Below are 26,075 nucleotides of genomic sequence, written 5' to 3' on the forward strand. Positions count from 1 at the left end.
TATCTCCAACATTGTTGGCCAAACATTAGAAACAACATACATGCCATCAATAAGAATGAATAAAAAGTATTATATTCATACTATACATCATTGAACAAGAGTTAACATTAATTCTTTTATGTAACAATTGCAAAAACATGATAGAGGAAATGTTTTTTTTCATCAGTAAAGCTATACTTTAAACATAAATAAATAAATAAATAAATAAATAAATAAATAATCTCTAAAAAATAAACAAAACAATACTAGAAGTTATGTTTTGCAACATCCATATACTCATATGGTGATAAAAATATAAATTAACAGAGAAAAATTCACTAAATTTATGAGAATAGATCAATAAAAATAATCTAATATGAAACATAGAAAAAGATTTACTAAAAAACCTGACAGAGCTTCAGAGACCTCTAGAACAAAATAAAGCATATTGACATATATGTAATCAAAGTCCCAAAAGAGAAGCGAGAATAGAATGAGAAACATGGTATTTGAATAACTTATCAAGATTTTGCTAAATTTGAGGAAAAATATTGATGAGCAAATCCAAAATGCCCACTGAACCTAATGAGTGTATTCACAAAGATCCATGCTTAGACATATTATAGTAACACTGCTGAGAGCCAAGACATTAAAAAAAAAAAAAAAAAAATTGACGGGTGCCTGGGTAGCTCAGTAGGTTAAGCATCCAACTCTTGATTTCAGATCATGTCATGATCTCAGGATAGTTAGATCAAGCCCCGTGTCAGACTCCATGCTCAGCGGGGAGTCTGCTTGAGATTCTCTCTCTCACTCTTCTTCTGTCCCTTCTCCCCGTGCATGCACTCTCTCTCTCTCATAAAAAAAAAAAAAAAAAAAAAAAAAAAAAAACTTAAAAAAAAATTTGAAAGCTGCAAAGGGGAAAACCTCTCATCAAGTAGAGAACAGAAATATAATAATCAGCTGACTTCTCAGCAAAAACAAGGCAGGCCAGAAGAGAATGGAATGATGTATTCAAAATGCTGAATGAAAAAAAAAAAGCTGTCTGCAGAGAATTCTGTATCTAGCAACTGATTCAAAAGCTGCCAATAAAAAATAAATGATCCAATTAAAAAATAGACAAGCCATGAACAGACATGTTACTGCATAGGGTGCACAGATAGCAAGTAAATACATGAAAAGATGTTGAATGTCACTAAAATATCAAGGAAATTTAAATTAAAACCATATTGAGATATCACTACACACCTACCTGAAATGTATTAATTTTTGTGCGTGTATGAAACCATAAATGTTGTTGAGGATGCAGAGAAACTGAATTGCTTATACATTGTGAGAATGTAAAATAGTACAACACTCTGTAAAACAAGCAGTTTCTTATAAAGCTAAACATGCAATGTAGCAAGTTCATTCTTCCACACTGGTCCTAGGTAAATGAAAGCATGTTCACACAAATATCTGCATGTGCATGTCCACAGAATATTTATTTTTAATACCTCTAAAATTAGAATCAGCCTAGATGACTTTCAGTGGTTGAATGGTTAAACAAACTATGGTACAAGTATACAGTGGAATACTACTCAGCAGTATAAAGAAACAAACTATTGATACAAACAACAACTTGAATTAATCTCCAAGGAATTAAACTAAGCGAGAAAACTCAATCTCAAAATGTTAAATGCTTGATAAATTCATTTATATAGTATTTTTGAAATAAGATTTTAGAAGTGGAGAAGAGAGCTGAGTGGTTGCCAGAGCATAGGGACAGGGACATGAAGGAGCAGGAGACACATGAATGTGGTCACAAATGGGCAATATGAGAGATCTTGGTGGTACTGTCTCTGTTTAGTATTGTAAAGGTGGTGAGTATATAAACCTACATAGGTTATGAATCCGTATAAAACTTAATACATGCATGCACAAGAGAGAAAGAGAGAGAGAGAGAGAAACAGAGAATGAAAGATCAGGGGAAAATGTTACATAATTAGTGAACAATATAATAACATTTGGAATTCAGAGGTCTTTGACTTCAAAGTTCATATTTTAAGTCACTACACCATGATGTCCCCCAAAGGAAAACATAGAGTTTACGTGAAAATAGTCATTCCTAGGCAAACTAATAAATGGAATAAAGAAATTCATTCTCTGGTATTCTTTTCAAGACACAGCTATATTTTTTTTATTCCCAAAATCCTATTCTGTACGTTATTTTTGTTTCTCTTTAAATATTAAAGCTAAAGTAGTTATTAAAGTACTATCACTCAAAGTACTTTCTATTCAACTAGAATCCCACTAAATATTTCATAGAAAATTAATGTTCTTAATTTTTATGTATTTATATTTTAATTCTAGTATAATTAATATACATTGTTATACTAGTTTCAGGTGCACAAATAGTGATTCAACAATTCTACACATTACTAAATGCTCATTACAATAAGTATTCTCTTAATCCTCATCACCTATTTCACCCATCCCCTCACTTACCTCTCTTCTGGAAACCATCAGTTTGTTCTCTATAGTTATGTTTATTTTTTGTTTGTATTTTTTTCCCTTGTTCATTCCTTTTGTTTCTTAAATTTCACATATGAGTGAAATCATATAATAATCTGTCATTTTTTACTGACTTATTTCACTTAGCAGTATACCCTCTAAATTCATCCATGTTGCTGCAAATGGCAAGATTTCATTCTTTTCTATGGCTGATATATATATATATATATATATATATATATATATATATCAGCCATACACATATATATACAATTATATGTGTAGATAGATAGATAGATGATAGATAGATAGATAGATAGATAGATAGATAGATAGATAGATAGATACACAATTTCTTCTTTATCCATTCACCTGTCAATGGACACTTGGGCTGCTTCCATATCTTGGATATTATAAATTATGCTGCTGTAAACACAGGGGTGCATACATCTTTTCAAGTAAGTAAAAACAATTTTTTTTAACAAGACAGAGCTCTTCCTAGTGTATTCCGGTTTAAGATATTAAAATCAAAAGCTTTGAGAACTCTATGCACATATATAATTTCATAGTATACATATCTGTATAGTAAAGCTATGCAGTAAAGTATACCATCAAGTTTTATATATTTACTATTTTCTACACTTGCGTTGCCAGAGAACTCATTTATTCATAACACATATGAGCATTTTGCTGAATGCTCCACAGCACATATTTTGGGAAATACTAGTTATGGTGTTGACTGTTAATTGCTTTGTTGTAGCTACTTACTGGAATGCCATGAAATAATGTCTTAAATTCTGGCCACTCCCTGTGATACATTTTTGTAGTACCTAATTTATATTCTATTGTCAGTTTACATATCTACATCCTCCAATAGATTCACTCAATGACAAAGAAACCTGTTGTCAATTGTTTGTGTATCCCCAATGTTTAGAATTATGCCAGGAGAGTTGTACAAACTTAATACATATTTATTGAGTGAATGTACATAAGAATGAAAGAATGGAAAAGTGAATAAAAGAATAAATGCATGAAAATAAAAACAGCCATTTGATTTACTCTCACTGCTTTACTCAGTGATGTGCTGGGATCTACAGCAGGGGAACAGAAAGAACTTTCAAGTGAGTTATTTCTCTCTCCTTTTTCTAGGAGCAATTTAGTCAGAGAACACTTGGCATGTCAACCCTGAAATGTTGCCAGCCTTTTGCTCTGGCCACTATTTTATTCCTCTCAATAATAACTCCCACCAGAAGAATGGCAAGGAAAGAAAGAGAAGGTTAAACTGAATTCTGTCAAATGTTGTTAAGAGCTGGCAGCTCCAGGAAAGGTTTTATACCAAAGAGAATTGAATCCAGTGGAAAGAGGCTACCTGAATCACTGTGAATTTCATTTATCTGTGTATTTCTGTTCCTAATTATCACTGGTAAGTGACAGTTGGCAAGCCCATGGAGGTCTCAGAAGATTATAAAATTTTATTAAACGGTCAAAACATAACATTTAAAAACTTCAATGATTCATGCAAAGAAAAGCACACTGTATTTCATGTGATGTTGAGGCTTGCTCTAACCAGCTTCTTTTCATGTAAAATAAGATGTTAAAGTTACATAACGGTATCTGAAATTTCTATTGTGATAAGATCTAATTAGTTGGGCTACACAAAATGTAAAGTTTGAATGCTGGAACATAGATTCCCTTTCACTCACCCCAATCCTCTCCCAATATATATAATATATATGAATATAATATACATAGTTATATTCACTTTTTTTTTTTTTTTGCTTTAATTGAAGGTCTCAGTGTACTTCTCAGGAGAATTTAGAGCCATATTTGAGAGTTAACCACCTCATAGCATGAAGGTAGAAATTCTTCTTGAAGATTTTTCTCTAAGTAGTTACTTTACAGCTTCATACAACTTTACTGCTGACACTGTTCATTCCTGCAATGGTTTTTACAGAATAACTAATATGCCCCAAATGTGCTAGTTTAATGTTTTTCTCACATTCAACGACAAAGTTTACACTTATATTTATGAGATGAATGCATGTATAATTCTGAAAAGTTGCCATAGTTAAACATTCCATTCATAACTAAGTAGAGCTTAAAATTAATAAAATACATACTTGTCCCAATCACAAAATGTTGCCACAAAGAGGCCTATGGAAAAAATAAAGTGATGTCAGTGATGTCAGTAAGTGGTGTCAGTGATGTCAGTAAGTGGTGTCAGTGATGTCACTGACAACCTGCCAGCTGTTTACATACATACATTTGTTGATAATACTTTATTTTGGAGACATTTACACTAATCTATTATAAACAGTTTAATGTTTTCTACATAACTGAAAAATTATGTCTTTAGCAAATTATATTTAAAAGTTTAATATTCTTCAGAGTTTTATAAACCAGTACTAGATAAACATAGAAATATACATAATTTTAAGCATTTAAAAAAGTCTGGACTATCTTTGTTTGAAGAAAGTGATTTAAAAAGGAGCTTTGGTATTTAATAATAGAATATTAAATGTTATCCAAGTTAGAATCACTAACCATAAAAAATATACAGCTAGAAAAGCTATATATTGATATTAAGTAATTGAATTTGATTTCTGCAGCCTGGTTTTGAAAAGGTACCTCTAATGGAAGATGAATAATGACTGGGGTACTTTTTTTTTTCTATTTAAACCACCTTAACTCATTTTTTTTCCTCAGCTAAAATACCTTAAAGGTGACCGTATTAAATATTCAGCAAGAGATGTACCAAGTGAGCCTCATTAATAGGCCAGGTTTTCCTAGATAATATCTATGTGCACAGAATTCCCATTCAATGGGATAAGACACCCATATTTGATTTCCAATGCCAAATACAGTCACTGGAACATAATAGATGGGTGATTATCTTTTTCAATTAATATTTACAATTTATTTTCTCCATCTGACTTATGAGCAGCTTGAAGTTTCTCTTTCATTTCTCCATTTATAATGGACACAGTACTGCTATAAAAAAAAGATTTATGATAAATCTTATTTCATTGACAATGAATGGAGGCACCAAAAACAAAGTGAAAAGGGTACAGATATCATAATCCATGAGAAAAGTTAAGATCTAGAACTAGAAACAAAATCATGTGTCCAGGGACAAGAATATGAGTTCAAATATTAAGGAATTCCCAGAAAACTCTTCCACAGAGTTCTAACATGTAATGTTTTTATTAGGATTTCTACTGCATTGACATATATAATCCTGGAATAATCTTCTGGGTATTTTCTATATCTAATACTACTAGGTTATAAATATCTCTGTGTGTGTATGTGAATGCGGTTCTGAGCATTTAGAAATTTGGGAAAACATAGGGTAGGTGAATTGGGCAACAAATATTACCATCAGTACTCTGGCTTCAAAGGAGAGGCTACAGTTCATTAAATCCTCAGATTAAAGTTTCACTTAGATTCTATTTTGCTGCAGCCTTAGCGGTATGATTAAATCTCAGATAAGAATCTTACAGTTAAAATTATTCAGTCAGGCCTAACATGCTCTAGGCACCCTTATATTAGTCCTGTGTGATTGTATTCTGTTCAGACTGCTTTATTCTACAAAAAAAAAAAAAAAAAATGTAACATTTTGGTTTAGAATCACTTCTAAATAGTATTTCATTTGGTATAGTCCTCAAAGATGAACTATAAACTTATCACAGTTTTGATTAAATCTACCAAGTAGATTCTTACTGGGTTAGAAATAATAGTAAATATCATAGCAGTGTAAGTTTTCTAGAAAAACACTTATGCTTTAATTTAGTTTACTTGTTCACATACGGACCTAGGCAAATTTAACCAAATTGTGTTCAAGGCAGAGGGAACATGGCCGATTTGGAAAAACCCTGGACAGAAGTTAAATGTTCCAGTCTGTAAATGAAGACACAAATTTCACCTCATTCCCAAATGTTAGCCAATGAACATTACAGAGCCTTTACTAATTCTTAAGGAAGTGAGAAAAAATGTGCTAAGTATTTCTATAAAACAAATTTCTTCAATTTAATGAAATATTCTTCCTTTTGGGGTTATATGCTTATTATTTTGGAATTTTTATGTATTAAATTTAAAAAAGATTTATTTATATTAAAGAGAGTAAGTGGGGGGGGGCAGAGAAAGAGGGAGAAAGAGAATCTCAAGCAGACTTCTTACTGATTCAGGGCTTGATCTCACAATCCAAGATCATGACCTGAGCTGAAACCACGAGTCAGACGCTTAACCCACTAAGTCACTTGAGTTCCCCGAGAATTCTCTTTTTAGTGAAACAATAGTGATAATAGAAGTTAGTCATAATAGTGATAATGAGTTTTTATTTAGGGAGTGCTCTGAGTTTACTTTTTAAATCACTGATTGGTAAACAGCATAATTACAATTCTAGGAACTGCTTGTTGGGTTTTGTCTGTAAAAAAGAAGTAATGAATGATGCCTCCCAGAATAAACTTGTTCTGGCTTTTGAAGAAAACTGTGCAATATTTGAACTTCAAGGTTATACTGTGTCATGTTAGAGATTCAGCAACACTAGGCTCTGTCAAACACGTAATTTTAAGGGTGTATATTCTTTATACAACAATTTATCATCAACTGATTTGTACAACATGACTTGAGGCAGTTAACTTATGAAAAGGTAGCACTCCCAAATTATTTGTAACTAACCTATCTGAACCTTAGAAATCATATCCCTATAATAAAACACTTTTATCAGGTCACAGGTCTCACATAAGGCTATTAACCTATATAATTAATATATATGATATTGTTTCTACGAGAAGCACACTTAAAGTCATAATTAAGGATGCCTCGTACTCACAGCTCATTTACAATAATCCCAAGGATCTGAATCCATATTTCTGCAAATGAGGAAAAACTCCCCTGCCAACTACACAATCATGTAGTTGTTCATTCACCCGACAATTATACTGATCATGTACTATGCTCTGGAGACACAACAGTAAACAAAGACAACTGCATGTTTTTTACATTATATTTATACCTCACACACTCTATTAGGAGGTATGTAATGGTAAGATATTATATCATAAAATGTTGAGTTTCTGATAAGTGCTAGAAAGGAAGTATTTAGTCTCTGTTATAGCTTTCCAAGAAAGCTGTATGAAGGAGGCTCCAGGATTTTGGAATTCTTGGTATATTCAAAACGTCTCTCCATAGAGACTGAGGCATAAAAACTTTGGGCTAAATGGCTTCATAATAACTGCCCGAATAGCACTATTTCTTCCCTATCATATAATGGTAATAGATCTTATCTACTATTGAGTGTCATAGGACAATATACAAAAATTCCTAATGAAATAACATTAATGATTGTGATAGAGTATTTTATTATGAGAAATAAATGAACTATGTGCTTTAATAACCATATGCTTTGATAGCAGTATGATTATTATAATTAACAATGAAAACTAAGGTTTTACTTGACAAAAATACTAAGTTCCATGTAAAACTTCAAAAAATGCTGTTCCACCAGTAATTAATAAATGATGGACAATTAAAGTAAAATCCATGATCTAACAGCTAACCTCACATTTCACTATTACCAATTATAATACAGATCAGAAAACAGAATTCAATTGAAAAACCTGAAGAAATTAATGATAATAGAGGTACGAGTAGAGTGGAAAGAATGATTCCAATTCAGGAAAATTTCAGTAGGAGATAAAATAATTACATAATAAAAATTTTACTGAATTTAAATACAAAGACAATCCTGGTGACATTTCAAAAGCAAAAGTTGAAAGCTTTTAAGTTTACTTGTCATTATTCAATGCTTTTCATGTTAGTGATTTACAAATTTACTGTGGAGTGTGGTTGTCACACATCAATGGATGTGCAGCTTGCTGACTATAGATGGGACAGGGACGTTCATTTTATTTCTATTAAGAATTGCATTTCTTTTAAAAATTGTAACAGAACAGATTCCCATTGTTATCTTTCTCTTCATATTTTAATAAATTCAAAGGTAGATGTCTTTAAGGACACAATTTATTGAAAATAATTTCATCCGTAAAGGAACTTAAAATATTCAAGACAAAATGGTCATTTAAAAACAATTGTTATTTAGGGGCACCTGGATGGCTCAGTCATTAAAGCATCTGTCTTCAACTCAGGTCATGATCTTAAGGTCCTTGGGATGCAGCCCCACATAGGGCTCCCTGCTCAGGGAGGAATCTGTTTCTACCCCCCTTCTCCTTGTGTGAACACATTCTCTCTCTCTCTCTCAAATACATAAATAAATATTTATTTTAAAAAATATTTTTTAAAATAAAAATAACTGTTGTTTAAAAATAGTAATTGGCATAGATGAAATGACCACCTCAGATTTCAATGTTTAATGTACATGATTATTCTGATTAGTACAGCACTAATGGTTTTAAGATTTAGATAATCAAGAAAACAAGGTTTTCCTTTATAATGGAACTAAGTAAAATTGATCATATGTGCTCTCCTATATAAAAAATGTAAAAAAAGTACATAGATATGTTATAGGGCAAAATCCACTAAGTGTATCAATAGACTGAGATAATACAAGTGAAAGGCATATAGAGAGCAGCGTCCCTTATGAATCTATTTTTTTCTGACATTGCCAATTTATTATATAAAATATATAAAATGATCACTTGTCTTTTTACATGACTATATAGGTAACACACATCTATGAATGATTTTCACCTCATTTCATGTGCAGATGCAATCATATAGTATATAACAAAGAAAGCAAGCTGTTATGTTCTCCAGTTAGCAAATGATGCCAACTATGACATTTAGAAATATTAAGATATCAAGCACTTAAACAGTGCTTAATATTTCTCTCCCAGTTCTCCTATGAGTAAGTCAGTATTCTCATCTCTAGAAAGATTTAGTAACTGACCTACTTGACCTAATTCACAAAAGGAGGCCATTGCAAAAAAGGAGCTAAATTTAAAAATCTCCTTGTTGCTGTGGTTGTAGCTACATGAAAAAATAACGTGAACCTGGTTTTGGAATCACCAATTGACATGGCCAACATCTGGATCCTAGGATGTGGATCTGTTAGCAGTTATTTTAATATTTATTTAAATAATGTGCTTCAATAAATGTTAACTGAATATCATATATAGCTAAGTTATATTTGAGCAACAATTTTACATTTTGAAAAGAGGCATTATGTAAAACATGACTTGATATTTAAATTTGCCATTGGCAGGGGAGAAATAAAACATCAATTTACTGCAATAACAAAAAATATTTTTGAACATCTAAGGTTTGATAAATACTGCAGTAGATATCTAATACATCATTAAATATAAGAATAACTCCCTGTTTCCCAAAGTCCATAGAAAATAGCACTATTATCTACTTCATTATTTTTATTGAATATTTAAATATCATTTATCTGAATAGTTTTATTTTTTATTTTATTTTTCTAAAGATTTTATTTATTTATTCATGAGAGACACACAGAGAGAGAGGCAGAGACACAGGCAGAGAGAGAAGCAGGCTCCACGCAGGGAGCCCAATGTGGGACTTGATCCCAGGACTCCAGGACCATGCCCTGGGCCAAAGGCAGGCACTAAACCGCTGAGTCATCCAGGGATCCCTGATTTTAGAGTTTTAAATTTCAATGTTAAAAACCTTTACAAGACTTGAATTGTTTTATCTATTCAATTGTAGAATGATGTAATCTCCAGTGTTAACACTTATTTTTTTTTTTAAAGTTAATGTCTGTTATATGTCTGCATCCTGAGTACCAAGTATAATTCTACATCAAATGATTTGTTGGATAAATATTTGTTGGACAAACTGATAAATACATAAACCCACAACTATATCAAGACTTTTGGACTTAAGTCCAAAATCATAATTTCAAGGTTATATGCAAGATCATACAATTTCAAATCCAAATTTTATTTAGAAAATCCACCTGTGCATGTGTGATGCAGTATACACTATTTTTACAAGACATGAAGTCAATAGAACTTTCCATGGGATTTTTCAGTTTCTTTCTTTGTCCTACCAAGGAGCAAAAGATGAGATTATATAGATGTTTAATTAAAAACATGAGCTAAATAAATTATTTAGTTTCTCATTTATGTAAATGAAGAGGGAATTTCTTTCACTGACCATGGATCTGAAATCTCCAACAGTAGCTTGCATGCCAAGCTCACTGTGTCTCTTTAGTATGAATGTAGAATAAGCCTAATGTGGCCCATCCAACTGTGTGTAGGCTGTAATTTTCAGTGGCAGACTAGCTAGTTGTTATTATGGTGCCTTAGACAAAATTTCCAGTCATGTGTAGAAAAATGGTTCATAGCACTGTTCCATATGGCATTATGATAAAGGAGAAAATCATATTCCCTTACTCCTATTTCTCTGTATCACTGCATTCAGGTAAGTTTTAAAAGAAGTTCTTTACTTGAATAAAATGTTTCCTGAACTGTGTTCCACTAAACATCCTTCACAAAGATGTTCTTGAGACAGCGCATAAAATGTTTCCTGATCAAATGTGGGATAACCTCCATGGCCATTAATACGTTAAAGGCTTAGTATAATGCAGCCTATAGAGAAAACTGTTTAATTCCATTTAATTTAATATTTCCCAAACTTATTTGAGTATAGAATTTCTTTGGCTTAACACATTTATTTCCTTTTTCAATCTTTAGTAAAACATTACTTTGAGATGTACTGGGCATCAATTCAGAAGTTCTAGTCCCCCTTAATTTATTTGCCTAAAAGTCTGTCTTGTTTATTAAATGCATATTCACTTTATGGAATGTGTAGTTTGATCAAAAGAAAGAAAGAGAGACAGTGAGAGAAAGAGAGAGAGAGAGAGAGAGATCAATCTCCCATGATTCTCATTGCTCTTTGTGTCTGACCACATTAAAACTTATTACTTCGGGCAGCCTGGGTGGCTCAGCGGTTTAGCACCACCTTCGGCCCAGGGTCTGATCCTGCAGTCCTGGGATCGAGTCCCACGTCGGGCTCCCTGCATGGAGCCTGCTTCTCCCTCTGCCTGTGTCTCTGCCTCTCTCTCTCTCTGTGTCTCTCATGAATAAATAAATAAAGTCTTTTAAAAAAAACCTTATGACTCCTTTAGATAAATACAAATTGGCACCTGTCTTAGTTCAGGTTCTGTAACAAATTACTATAGACTAGATGGCTTTAACAACAAATACTTATCTCTCAGAGTTCTAGAGGCTAGAAAGTGCAAGATCAAGGCTCCAGCAGATCATGTATGGGAGAGCCTGCGTCCTGGCTTACAAAAGGACAGACACCTTCCTGCTATATTCTCATATGGCAGACAGAGAGGGGGATATAGATAGGAAGTGAGACAGACAGACTTCTCTCCCTTGCTTCGTCTTATAAGGGCACTATTACCATCCTGAGGGCTTCACTCTCTGAACCTAATTACCTCCTGAAAGTATCACCTCCTAAAATCATCACATTAGGAATTTTAACATATGAATGGGAGGGAGGTAACAAAAACATTCAATACAGAGCAGTACCTAAATTTTCAAATTTCAACGAATTCACACCTCAGTTCTCAGACTTGACTACCCCACCTAGAACCACAGGATTTATCGCATTAGATTTACACAAATTCCAACAATGAACTAATTCTTGGTGCTAATATCTTTGTACATATTATTATCACTTATTCTGGCAGATTTCAAATCAAACTCAGAATCATAAAAGCACAAAATGTGGTCATTAAAAGAATCGTCAAAACTGCCAACAATTATTTTTTAATACATGAGTAAACTGAGATAATTAAAGTTGGGATAATCTCACAAATTGTTACCATTATTGTTTGTTATATTGTTCTTGCCACTGTTCTTGTGGTGGTGGTTTTCACAGTTTCAGGAAATATAAATTCATTTTTAAAGAACACTCTTTTGTTTTTTGTTTTTATAATTTGTATCTGCAACTTGCTCATAAGTGAGAAACTAGGCTTTAGTTGCAGCACAGGGACTTTCAAAAACAGGTCAGCAATCACGAGCGGTGATTTTCTTAAGCTCTAAGGAAACAATGAGCTAATAGGATGCTATTAGTTTATGCCTACTGATAATAATTTTATGTAGACAAAAAATATGCAGCCAAAGTAGCATGGAAGCACAGAGATATTTGTGTTACAGAAAAGAATGATGCATACAGCATAGAGAATATAGTCAATAATACTGCAATACACATATTGGGTGAGCATTTCAAAATGTATATAACTGTTGAATCACTACATTGCACACAAGAAACTAATCTAATACTATATGTCAACCATACTTCAATTAAAATTAAAATATAAAGAATGATGAGAATCAAAAAATATTGAATCAGTAACTACAATGAAGCCCCAAATTTAAGAAAAGTGGGACAAGTAACACTAAAATTTTAAATAAATCAAATAGACCAACTAAATACCTAATAGAGCTTAAATAAATCAAGTAGACCACTCCAACAAAATATTGAATGCTGAGTAAAATTCTTGTGTATTGTAGAAATCAGGCTTTATAGACGTGATCGAAATTATGTACTGAAATGGCTAACTTCACTGTAAATTTTTAGAATAAAATATTTCACATTAGTGATTATTTTTTATAACAGATTTTTTTTTAATGAAAACACAACTTTATATTGAGAGAAATGCTTCCTTATCAGAATTCCTAAGAGGCACAAATTGAGATGGAGCCCAGATACTCTTTAAGCTACTCTCCTTATCATAGAGATAGTCACCAACAGCCACAGTGGCATTTTTACTACACAATTTTATCCTTCTCCCTCAACCTAGCTAGAGATGTTTGCAAAAGTGATGGACAGATGAACCAAGTGGAACCCATCAAACTCCCTCTATGTGGAATTTGGAACACTTCCAGTCTGAAGTTTTGTCTTTTTAATACAGGAGATCAAATTTAGAATTCTGGGAAAACCACGTGCAAAGTGAACTAAAAAAACCTGGTTTACAGATAGAATGAAGAAATAACTGGTCAGAACCAGGAATCAGAGACAGAGAGAAAGAGGGGGCAACCACTGCCCTGTTCATGGGATCTTGCCCCGTCACTTGGTTTCCTTATTTCAAGAATTCAATTGACCTTGGGTTTTCTGAATTAACCATAAATTCTGTTCTTTCTCTTAAACTAGCTAAAGTTTGTTGATATTATTTGAAACCAACTAAAATTTGATCAATGGAATAATAAATAGCTGAATCAGCTTTAATTATCTGGGCAATTTACAAAGTGAAAATACTTCTTTGGAAATTATTATTATAAGCATAATATTTTATTTAATAATTTTCAAATGAAATATTTTCCCTATATCCTACTTAAGAGAAAAAGCAAAACGACACCTAAGTTGTTCTGAAAATAGAGAATATTTATTCGGTATATCATTGTACTCCTGCTCTAGAGTAAAGATACATATATCTTTCCTCAGAGTTTTAAATTTTCAGAGTGTTAAATTTTCATAGATTTGTTTTAGGCTGCTGTATTAATCTGTCCACGATGCTATTACAAAATAGACACTGGCTGGGTGGGTTTTAAACAACAGACTTTCACTTCTTACAGTTCTGGAGGCTGGAAGTCTGGAATGTGTTGCCAGAATGATCACATCAGGAACCTCTTTCAGGTCTCAGAGTTCCCACTGTGTCCTCACATAACAGAATGGGGCTTGCTAGCTCTGTGGCATTTCTTTTTTTTTTATTTATTTATGATAGTCACAGAGAGAGAGAGAGAGAGAGAGAGAGAGAGAGAGAGAGAGAGAGGCAGAGACATAGGCAGAGGGAGAAGCAGGCTCCATGCACCGGGAGCCTGATGTGGGATTCAATCCCGGGTCTCCAGGATCACGCCCTGGGCCAAAGGCAGGCGCCAAACTGCTGCGCCACCCAGGGATCCCTGTGGCATTTCTTTTATTAGAGCACGGATCTCATTCATGTGAGCTCCACTTTTATGGCCTAAGCACATCCTAAAGGCCCTACCTCCTCATACCATCACATGGAGCACTGGGATGTCAACATATGAATTTTCATGAGGACACAAATATTCAAAACATATTACACATCAATGTACAAAATGATCATTCTGTTTTTGATAATTGTTTTCTCCCTTCACTGTGAATTTTCGCTTCTTGCTACAATTAGTGCACATTCCTATTTTGTTTTGTGAATGTCAAGTGTTCATCAGTGAAAACAAATGTTTTAGAAAACTTTATGTGTGTACTACCATATAAATGGCCAGGTGACTTTTGGTAAAACCACTTAAGTCTTCATTAATAAAGAATCTTGATGCTTTATTTAACAAGTGAGTATATTTTTCCATCTTTAAGTATTCAGAAAAATTTAGTTCAAATATACATAGTAAGATAATGGTCAAGACATAATAACATTATAAACATATCAGTTAATAAGTATTTCCTGGGGAAAATAAAAATAAGAACAAAAAAGAACAGAAACCAAGATAAAGAGTAATAGCAACCCTACACACTGTTTAATAAAGGCCAGGCAGTGTGCTAAACTTTGCAGTTACCTCATTCTAATCCTTATAAGAACATTGGTAAGTAGGAAATTTTATACATAATCTACAGAAGAGGGAAATAGAGATACAGAGATTAACCAATTTGCTACACATTAGTAATAGGGGTGGAGCCAGATTTGTAATCTAGCTTAACTGTTTTCAAAGTCTCCATGTCAACTACACTGCTTCTAAGGAGGCCAATATGTACATATATTAGTAATTTGGATTGAGCCCAATAGAGAAAGGACCCCAGAGTGTGCATATGTTTGTACAGGCTGTGTATTTCCCAACTCTAGGTGATGTCATTCAAACTTGTCTGTTTGTATAGAAGAGGAACTGAGTCCTGTTTAACAATGTAATCTCAGTGCTTGGTATATATTAGTCTTTTGGTAAAATAAATTGCATAATTAAATAATCTTGGCTCAGGGTTGCATGACACAAAGTGAATTAGCATGACACAAAATGAATTAGAACCCCTAAATGCACACTTTGATGTCTCTTTCCATTATTCTATTTTTACCCAAAAATATGCAGCCTTTTGGGTCCAAACAACCATCAGTTCCTTAAGATTCAGATGCCTACTTATTCATCAACCAGTAACAGATATAGTTAATCTAAAGTTACATCCAAGGCATCAGGTGACATGCTAGAGGTAAAGACAAGTCTTTACACTGAAGAAACTTACAATATCACACAAAAAATAGGCAAATCTAAAATGTCTAAATTTTAGTGTATTCAATACACAATAAGTGCTATATTGATTCAGGCTAGAAAGTAGTCACTGTCCTGAGTGGTAATGAAAGATTTCATGTTTTATAACTTCAGCTGGCCTTGAAGAATATGATTAGCAGTAAGATGGGTTATATGGAGGGTGGGAGGTAAAGCAATACAAGCAATTTGTGCAAAATGCTAGAGGTAGAAATTTATATGAATCTTTTGAGGAGTTAAAAAGAGAGAAATTAGTTCATCTGGGAGAACGTGTGGTGGGGTGTAAGATCACAAGGATTGCAGGATTGCAGTGGCTAGGCTCCAGCAGACAGAGATTCCAGGCTGAGCAGTCTGGACCATCACATTCTGCATTAGTGCAAGCAATGAATAGCATAAAATTAAAAAAAAGATAAAAAAAATAAAAAGAGAGAGAGAGGGAGGGTGAGAAAGAATAAGGCAATGAATAGCAAAAGCCTCAAAAACTTTAAACATGAGAGGAGTCTTGAGCATTCTCTCTCCCCCTGCTGCCTTTAATGGAAATAATCAACAGGAATGCTGGATGATTACAGTATATTTTTTCTCTGTGGGAGAGGGAGATTATGTACTCAGAACCATAAAGCATTTTGCTTGCAAAATTAATTCAAATTGACTTGTATGGGAGCACTGTCACATGAATTGAAAACAGCTGAAGAATGGTGGGGGGGGAAGATTATGATAAACAGCAATCAAACTACTTAGAAAAATACCCAATATTTGGACCCTGGGGACCTCTGCAAGGCCCAGTTTTATTTAACATCTTCATTAATGAATGGGAAGATGGGAGTAAAAAAAAAAATCATCATACTCACATATGGAAACTGGTACAAAGAGCAATGAGAGCAGAACATTTTTTTCAGAAGGAAAAGGATTTTAGGTCCAGGTTTCACATGTATCACATCATTTGGCAAAGAAAATACAGACAGAAACCTAGAAATCCTCATGTACATAATGAGGAAAAGGGAACTATGAGGACCCAATATGAAACAGGTGGAAACAATATTGGGAAATGACTGATGCAAGTGTGTGCACAGGTGTCTCACATCACAGGCAAGGTGACAGTAACTTGTATGTGACTCTTTAGAAATGATCTGAAACTGTTCACATTTACACTCCCTGCTTGTTATACAGACCAATAGAAAAAGCCAACAAAAAAGGAATGAATGGGAAGAATTAAGTGTTTCAGTACAAAACTAGACAAGGTGTTGAGTATGGATAACATAGCTATACACACTTCAATCTGGAGGAAAAAGGAGATGGGGTTGAGATGGAGGAAGAAGAAGGATTTCACAGCACGATTTGCTAACAGGGAGGAAAATAATTAATCTTAGAGCCATACTTTTCTGCCGAAGTAGGACTTACACTATGGTGTGAAGGATGAAGCCTTTAGCTAGGTGATTTCAGGTAGGTTGAGGAAGGATTAACAAAAGTAGTTTATGGATAAGGTCATTCTCCAGTTTATTTATTTTTTTTTTAAATTTTTTTTATTTATTTACTTATGATAGTCACAGAGAGAGAGAGAGGGGCAGAGACACAGGCAGAGGGAGAAGCAGGCTCCATGCACCGGGAGCCTGATATGGGATTCGATCCCGGGTCTCCAGGATCGCGCCCTGGGCCAAAGGCAGGCGCCAAACCGCTGCGCCACCCAGGGATCCCCATTCTCCAGTTTATATTTGTGAGTATCCTTTATAATGTGGGAAAGTGTTTCGAGAGCCTCTAAAGAAGAAAATATTTGTAATTATTTTATAGCGACTTTGAACAAGTAAAGTGATACCTAATAAATAAATAAATATTACAAGCATGTCTCAATACCATTTTGCAGGAATATACTGTGACTATTGCTAATTCATTCAATATAACTGCGTATGTCAAAGACTAAATTTGTCTTATATGCCAAGGCAGAGCTGGACATTTTAAAGAACTTTCTTCATAATTGCTAAGGTTCCATGTGGGAAATCTAAATGCAAAATTGTGCTTCTTCTAAACTTCAGTGTATGCTTAATGACGATCTTGAATTCCTTAAATTATTTATCTTAATTACCTTACGGGTTGGGTGTTCTTTTTGTTTTTCTAAAAAATAATGAATACAAAGCTACTTTGGAACAGGATTGTTCTTCATTATACTGGCATTTGCATTATATAGTATAATATCCATTCCCTTTAGAATTATTTTCTATCACTGTCCAAATAAAGTACTTTTCTATATCCACTAATGTGTTCTTTTTTACCCACTTCAGCATTACGTTAATCTTTATTAGCCTCTCCATGCTCAGTGTGGGCCTCAATGCTCGTCATTATCTTTCCTCTCCTTCAGTGGAAAGCAAAGCCAAAATAAGATTCTGGCAAAACTTACCCTGATAAAAGAGATTATCAGTGTTCAAATACTTCTCTCATCCTTTGCCTTTAATTTTGGGGAAAGTGAATCATTCACAACCCTCCCCCACCCCCTGCCACACTTTTGGTAAATCTGTGATTCAGAACAGAAAATCCAGCTTAAGTTCTTCTGGATTCAAGTGAATACACATAAAACACTAACAATATATTCACAGGCCACTTTGAATAATCGAAACCTGAGTTATTTTCAACTTCAAAAGTAAATACACAGGTTCCCTAGCTCAAAAAATTCAGAAAACAGAACAAAGTGGCACTAAAACAGGGAAAACCATAAACTCCTGTTTTGAAGCATCTTGTATGGAATATTATTGCTCATTCTTTCTCCCCCAGGCAGAGAGCCCATTACCCTGTCTCTATTTTATTACAAATATGATTTAAGTCAATATTCTGAAATCTTTTTCAAATGAATAAATTATTGCAAATGATTCTAAGAGCTGCTATGATCAGCAAAAGAAAATATTTCACAGTAAAGTCTAGTTTATTTGACTGAAAGAGAAGACAGTAAAAATAAAAGAAGACCTTGCAGGACAATTCAGAAGTGATGCCCAGGGGAATATGGTGGCTTGCCCATTGTGTGCCACAGGAAGTACAGAGAACTCAGTGGGGAAATGGCAGGCTCCACTAAAGCAAAGGAGGCAGGTGTATCTTGTAAACTTTTGTAAGAAAAACATGTAAAAAAAAAAAAAAGAGCAATAGTGGAATTTCTAAGATGTAAGAGCATAATCTGCTCTAAACAAACATCATGACCATTAATTTTATTCTCCTGAGAAAAAGTCCTGAAAATACTTGCTAAAATTTTTCAGAAAACAATGTTGTTTACATCCATGCTTAGAGTATATAGATTAATCAATATTAAATGCTCCAGAAGATGACTAAAGTAAATTTAATGTAATTAAAAGGAAGGAAAACACATCTTCAGGGTGTGCACAGATAGGCTGATAAAGCTATGAATACAAGATTGACGATTTAAGGGAAGAAAAAAAGCGGGGGGGGGGGGGGGACGAAAGTCTTAAATGAGAAAATAGCTATTTTATTTATATTATTGTATTTTTTGCATTTATTTATTTATATTAGAGAGAGACAGCAAGAGAGTAGGGGAGGGGCAGAGGAAGAGAGAGAAAGAGAATCTCAAGCCAACTCCTCGCTGAGGCTGACACATGACTAGATCCCAGGATTCTGAGATCATGTGACCATGAATTCATGACCTGAGCTGAAACCAAGAGTCAGATGCTTAACCAACTGAGCCACCCAGGCGCCCCTAGAAAATAATTATTTGAGAAAGAGTTCATTGGTTCCACTGTTATTCAACCAAATGATTCAATCAGAAAATTGGGATAAGCGGATTACTATGAAGTTTGTTCATCTATTCTAAATACTTTCACGATTTTAATTGAAATGGGATTTATATACAATATGACTTCTACCTTTAGAGAAAAAAAATACAATCTTAAAGGTTTTGCTTATCTTTTTCTAGTCTAGATGTGGAATTTGCTACTATACATGCCATTTTCTGGGAAAGTGAAGATTTGCGAAAAGGGAGTTCTTATAATTATAGGACAATGTGAATTCCAAAAGTCCCAAATTGGGTATCAAAAAATAGATATTCTATGATAAAAAATATATCACTCTCAATCCACAAAAAAGATACGGGAGAACCTTAAACGCATCTTGCTGAGTGACAGAGGCAAAGCTGAATAGGCTATATGCTGTGTAATTCCACTACTCAGCATTCTGGAAAAGGCAAAATTAGGGAGACAGTAGAAAGATCAGTGTTTGGCAGGGGTTAGAAAAGAAAGAGGGAGAAAGGGAGCTAGGAATAAATAGGTGGAGCACAGGAGATAGAGCAGTGAAACCAATCTGTATGCTAGTGTAATTGTATATGTATATCATTCTGTATTTGTCAAAACCAACAAAATGTAAAACAGAGTGAACCCTAACAGAGACCATGGCCCTTAACTAATAATAATGTGTCAATGTTGGTTCATCAATTGTAAAACATATAACACACTAAAGCAATACAATAATAACAGTGGAAATAGTGAGGAGGATATTGAAATGGTATATAGGAACTCTCCATACATTTTTTAAAGATTTTATTTATTTATTTATTTATTTGTTTGTTTGTTTGTTTGTTTAGAAAGAAAGAGAGGGAGTACAGAGGGAGAAGTAGACTCCCCAGTGAGCAGGGAGCCTGATGTGGGGCTTGATCTCAGGACCTAGAGATCATGACCTGAGCTGAAGGCAGACACCTAGCCAACTGAGCCACCAAGGTACCCCAGAACTCTCCATACTTTCTGCTCATTTTTCTGTAAAACTAAAACTTCTCTCTTAAAGTCTATTCATTTAAAAAATTAAAATAGTTATAAAATTTATAAGTATTTTAAAATAAAATCTTATGGAAACACTAAAAAATACAAGGATGACAATAGAATCCAATCCATCATGAAATTAAAAAAAAAAAAAAAAACCTCAAGGCCTCTTTATGATCCCTCAGTCTTATTCTTAAAAATCATTGTTGCAGTTAAATTATGTCCTCCTAATAGGTTGAGACTGAAAAGGTTTAGAACCTCAATATAGAAAATTAATGATAGGTGCTCTGGAGGAAAAAAAATCTTATTCAAATAAGCAGTAGAGTTTAGAATTGAGAGTGTGACTATGTATATTTTACAACAATCTGTGTTTTGCTTATTTTTGTTTCTGTTTCTAATTAAAAGCATTCTGGAAAAAAACTTTTTTTTTTTTTTTGAGTTTACAACCCTTTCCCTTAATTTTATCCAAAGTGACATTAGAGTATTGAGTCTCATGATATAGGCTGTTGGGAGATGAAAATCCTTGAAGTCTAATGACTTCATTCAACAGTCAAATACCAAAGATAGGTGAATGGCTACTGCTTTTAACTACCAAAAAAATAAAAAATAAAAAAAATAATAACTACCAAAGTGTTGCTTTCTAGATATATTTGGTTTTTTTCTTTTTTTTTTTTAAGAATTTATTTATTTATTCATGAGAGACACAGAGTGAGAGAGGCAGAGACACAGGCAGAGGGAGAAGCAGGCTCCATGCAGGGTGCAGGGAGCCTGATGTGGGACTCGATCCAGGGACTCCAGGATCACACCCTGGGCTGAAGGCAGGCGCTAAACCCCTGAGCCACCAACAGATCCCCTCTAGATATATTTGGAAGCAGTAATAGAGAAGCAGCTTTTGAATTAACCAAAGTCTTCTCTATTTCTTTGATCCTTTAGGGATCAAGTGGCGCATTGAAACAGATTATCCTATATTATCCTAAAAACAACACTGGGAGACTAATGATAGAGTAGCCATACAGTCCCACCTAGCCCTTAGGAAAGCTAAGATTCATGGAGGTCCTCAAAACAATAGTGGATTACAGGTATAGCTAGGAGTCAAGTTAATTCATCCTTTTAATGATCTACCTGTGTTTATATATGTATAGGTATATACACATTTTATATACACACAATATAACAAATGCAGCATACTTTTGCACCTATGTGCTATACATTTTTTCAAATACTTATGATTTGGCAATGAATAGAACATAACCAACTCTGGCTCATTTAAAACTTTTTAAAGGTGAATTTCCTTTTCAGCATCAATCCTCTTTTTATAAACTAGAAATCTGGGCACCATCCAAAACCTAGTCATGTCTCTGGAGACCTAACTGTTTGGAGGACTTTGCCTCTGGTTTAAAATAATCAGTCTCCTGGAAGACCTGGGCTTGAAATAGAATCAGTCTCTTACCAGCTGCCTAACCTTGGGCAATTCACTTACCCTTACTGAACCTCCTTTCCCTCATCCACAAGAAGCATACTAAGTATCTTTTTTGCATTGTCATTGTTAGTACTGAATGGATTTATGTACTTGCAGAAGTATTTTTTTCATAGGAAGACAATTAGAAACAGTGATATGACACCACAGTGCACCAAATATAATATACGTTCTCTTCCCAGTGTGACACAGAGTCACCTTGAGCAAATACTGTCACCTCTCTGCCACTTTTGTACATTTATAGAAAGTAAAGAAAGTACTAGAAAGCATTTCACCCACCACATTGTTCTAACACACTTTGATTACTCATTCTAAAGATAATAATGCTTCCTTGAGCTCCAGGATGTCAAGGACTTCTGTGTTCTTCAGTGCTATATCTCAGTGCTTAGAAAAGTCACTGACACATACTTAGTGCTCAATACATATCTGTTGAATGAATGAATGTGGAAAATTTGCATAAAAAGCAAACCTCGATATAGCATAGTACTTCTAGATATGTTCAGATTTTTTAAAAAAGGGGAAGGAGAGTATAAATTACTGTCATGAAGTGTGTGTGCATGAAGTGCATGTGCATACACATATGGTGTCTCTCGTATACTGTGGTTAAAGAGCGCATGCTGAAATCCAAATTCAAACAATGTGTGTCCTGATTTAGATGAAGTACTCAAAATCTAGGAAAAAAACAACTCAGTATGTAATAATTAGAGATTTCTTTTAAAGACCCTCCTGAAACAAAAGAAACCCCTGATGATTGTACAGTATTTTTAAAAGATTTTATTTATTTATCTACTTATTTATTTATTTACAGAATGCACATACGTGCAGACACACACATGTGGGGGAACAGGCAAGGGAGGGACAAGCTGACTCCATTCTGTGAGAATAGAGTCCGACTTGGGCTCAATCTCACAACCTTGAGGTCATGACCTAGGCTGAAATCAAGAGTTGGTCCATTAACCCACTGAGCCACCCAGGCGCCCCCATGATTTAACCTTATTTAAAAATGACTCTAGGGCAGCCCGGGTAGCTCAGTGGTTTAGTGCCGCCTTCAGCCCAAGGTGTGATCCTGGAGACCAGCGACTGAGTCCCACATCAGGCTCCCTGCATGGAGCCTGCTTCTCCCTCTGCTTGTGTCTCTGCCTTTCTCGCTCCCTCTGTGTGTCTCTCATGAATAAATAAATAAAATCTTTTAAAAAATAGACTCTAAAATACTGCTAACATTACAGACTGGCAACTTAAATAAGAATATTAAATGGAAATTGAGCCAAAGAGGATAATTTGTACCCTCACAAAACAGCAAACTTCATTTAGCTTTCAGTTGTTGAGGTCGTATTAGGCTGCTGGTTCCAGCATTCTGAAACTTCCAATTACACAAAGAAGCTGGAAATTCAGATTTCGGGTGAAATTTCTCAATCTTGAAGTGCTAACAATGAATTCAAATGGATATATTTATATGGAAAAATAGATAATCTCTTGGTATAAGGAGAATAGAAATGTAGTAGAAGGTCAAAGAAAGAATAGCTATTGAGGGCCAAAACTGTGCCAAGTTCTGTTTTTTAAATCTTTATGCAAAACTATATCTCAGTAAGTTGTGCTCCATTTTATAAATTTAAAAACAATAAAGTAAATTATCCTTACAATACATGTTTACTGAAGTTCTCTTTTATGTCAGGACCTGTGCCAACTTGTAGAAACACTGCAGAGTAGTAAATATGAGGTAGCTATAAAAAACCCAGGAGCTAACAAGCATAGAAAAAGTATCATAGGAGCAATGATTGCTTCTAAGAAGTGCATGACTTTAAGGATTGGATAACAGTGTTTCTCTTAAATACTTGCCCAATTCTTAGGTGCAGATTTGGGGTAAATAAATAAAATATTTATTCCTAAGGCCTAAAGTTTGAAAAAAAATATTCCTATTTACTTAGTATATAATAAAGGCTTTCAGACTGGGGGAGCTCTGAGTCAGATCAATCAAAATAGCCTTACAAAAACAGTCTTCCAGGAAGCTATCAGATCAAATAATGACAATTCCCTATGATCAGGTCTTTGAAGACTCTCCTGTCCCCACTCCATGGCTCCAGTGCCTGCTAGCCTGCTGCTTTTTACCTTGACAGCAGGTTTTTGGCTTTTCAAGGCTACTTCACAGCTAAAGGGGCAGGAAAGAACACAAGGCACCTTAAAATGCTAAAGCTATTAAAATAAAATAAAAGAAAGGGAAAAAAAAGGAAATATCCAGTTCCAATAAATAGTAAAAATTTTTACCTAATATATTCCTTTTTTTTTTTTTTAATACTAAAGCTAGTGCTGCTGTTCTAATAAGATTCCACTATTTTTCTTGAATAAATGTTCCCTGTATTGCTCCAAGACTGGTTAATTTCTGGAGTTCTAGAAAATTGATTCTGATGATATTTGCCAGTTCTCTCATGGCTTTTATGGAGAACCTTAACTCCACAGTTTTTGATGGCATGGCTTTTGATCTATATTTCACTTAGAATTAGATTGCCTATCTAATTACAAAGGGCACAGCTTACTAAAAATAGAATTATATATTAATTAATTCTAATTAGAATTACACTTCGAATATTCATTTTCTTTAAAATGTAATTTCTAAATTTCCCTTATTTTGTATTTGAGTGACATAACACAAAGTAAAAACACCTACGTTCTGTACACTTGGATAAGTGTGGACAAGTATATACTTGGACAGTTGCACATTTTTTTTCTTTAATATTAACATCAGGCATAGCAATGACAAAAGAAACATAAAACATTGCAAGAATGTTGAAAATGAAATTCATTGTTTAAAAAACTGAACAAGGGACACTAGGTGGATTAGTTGGTTAAGCACCGGTCTTTTGATTTTGGCTCGGGTCATGGTCTCAGGATCATGGGATCGAGCTCTATGTCAGGCTCTGCACTGTGTCCAGGTGTGGAGATGCTTAAGATCCTCTCTTTCCCTCTGCCCACCCACCTCCCCACGCTCACACATTCTCTCTCTTTTTCAAAAATAAAACAAAAATTAAATTTAAAAAATTAAAAAAGATAAAACTGAACAAAATCAATAGTGTACTAACAATTGTAACAAAAAGTAAAAGCACAAAGTTGTTAGAATGAAAAGAGCTCATTCCAGATATGAAAGGACTATGTTGTTATAAAGGAAGCAATTGTTTTATACGAAATTCCTGTACAAAATTGAGTAATCTCCCCCAAACTTCTTTAGTTGCAAAAGCAACTACAAATCGCCTTCAAAGATGCATTCAACCAAACCTTTTCTGACTAACTTTTGAATAGAAAGAGGAGACACACAAAACTAAATTCAAAGGGGATATGATTTTTTTAAAAATTAACTTTAACCCCACCTATTAGCCATCTTCCGAGAAAGAGCAATTTAAAATATTTATGTAACAAATCATTTTTGGTATGTGAAAAAATGCAGAGTACAATATATAGCTATAGGTTCTCATAGATGGATATTAACCAGCCCTCTACCTGTACAAGGGTGATGATAGATCAAAGAAAGAAAATGATGTGAGCTGAAGGGTGGAAGGAGGTAAACAGAAAAGAAAAAAGAACATAAGAAGGATAAAAAAGAGCCAGACTAACAGAATATACACCAGTATGTTGAACTGGCTAGATCTACTTGGTAATATTCTTTCCCCCTTTGGCTTATAGTTATGTCCTAATATCTTAAAAAATGAATATACTTTATTTATGATATATATCTAAATGCAACCACAATTTTTGATAACCAAAAAGAGATACCATGTTATGAAAGAAGAGAAATCACACTGAGATTAGGATGTTAGCATATAAATTATGAATTAGAACAACTGATACCATCTGTTTTACCTTCATAATAATTTTCTTTGTTAGGGACTAAATAACATACCTGATTTTCTCATCAAATTAAAAAAAAATAAGTTTTAACTGTTTGGGTCATGACAATATTAGATTACTTAATTAAACCGAAATTAACCTTGGAAGTCACATGAACTATTATTAGTGTGACTAATTTTCTAAATGAATTAAATATATACACTATACTATAAAGTTTTAAATATTCAAATTGCTTAAGTTATTTTTTTCAAAATTGAGTATTGAAGAATATTATTTGTCCTTGCCACAAAATGGTTCTATAATGAATTTGGGTAGTATGAGTCTGAAAAT

General features: G+C 33.9%; 1 protein-coding gene across 4 annotated transcripts in view; it reads right to left on the reverse strand.

Annotated features, from left to right (window-relative positions):
• The window catches only part of EPHA5 (EPH receptor A5), a 345,340-nt gene that overhangs the window by 285,893 nt on the left and 33,372 nt on the right, over positions 1-26,075 (reverse strand). The gene's annotated exons all lie outside the window — the stretch shown is intronic.

Source organism: Canis lupus, chromosome 13 (assembly GCF_011100685.1).
Source record: "Canis lupus familiaris isolate Mischka breed German Shepherd chromosome 13, alternate assembly UU_Cfam_GSD_1.0, whole genome shotgun sequence".
NCBI classification, from domain to species: domain Eukaryota; kingdom Metazoa; phylum Chordata; class Mammalia; order Carnivora; family Canidae; genus Canis; species Canis lupus.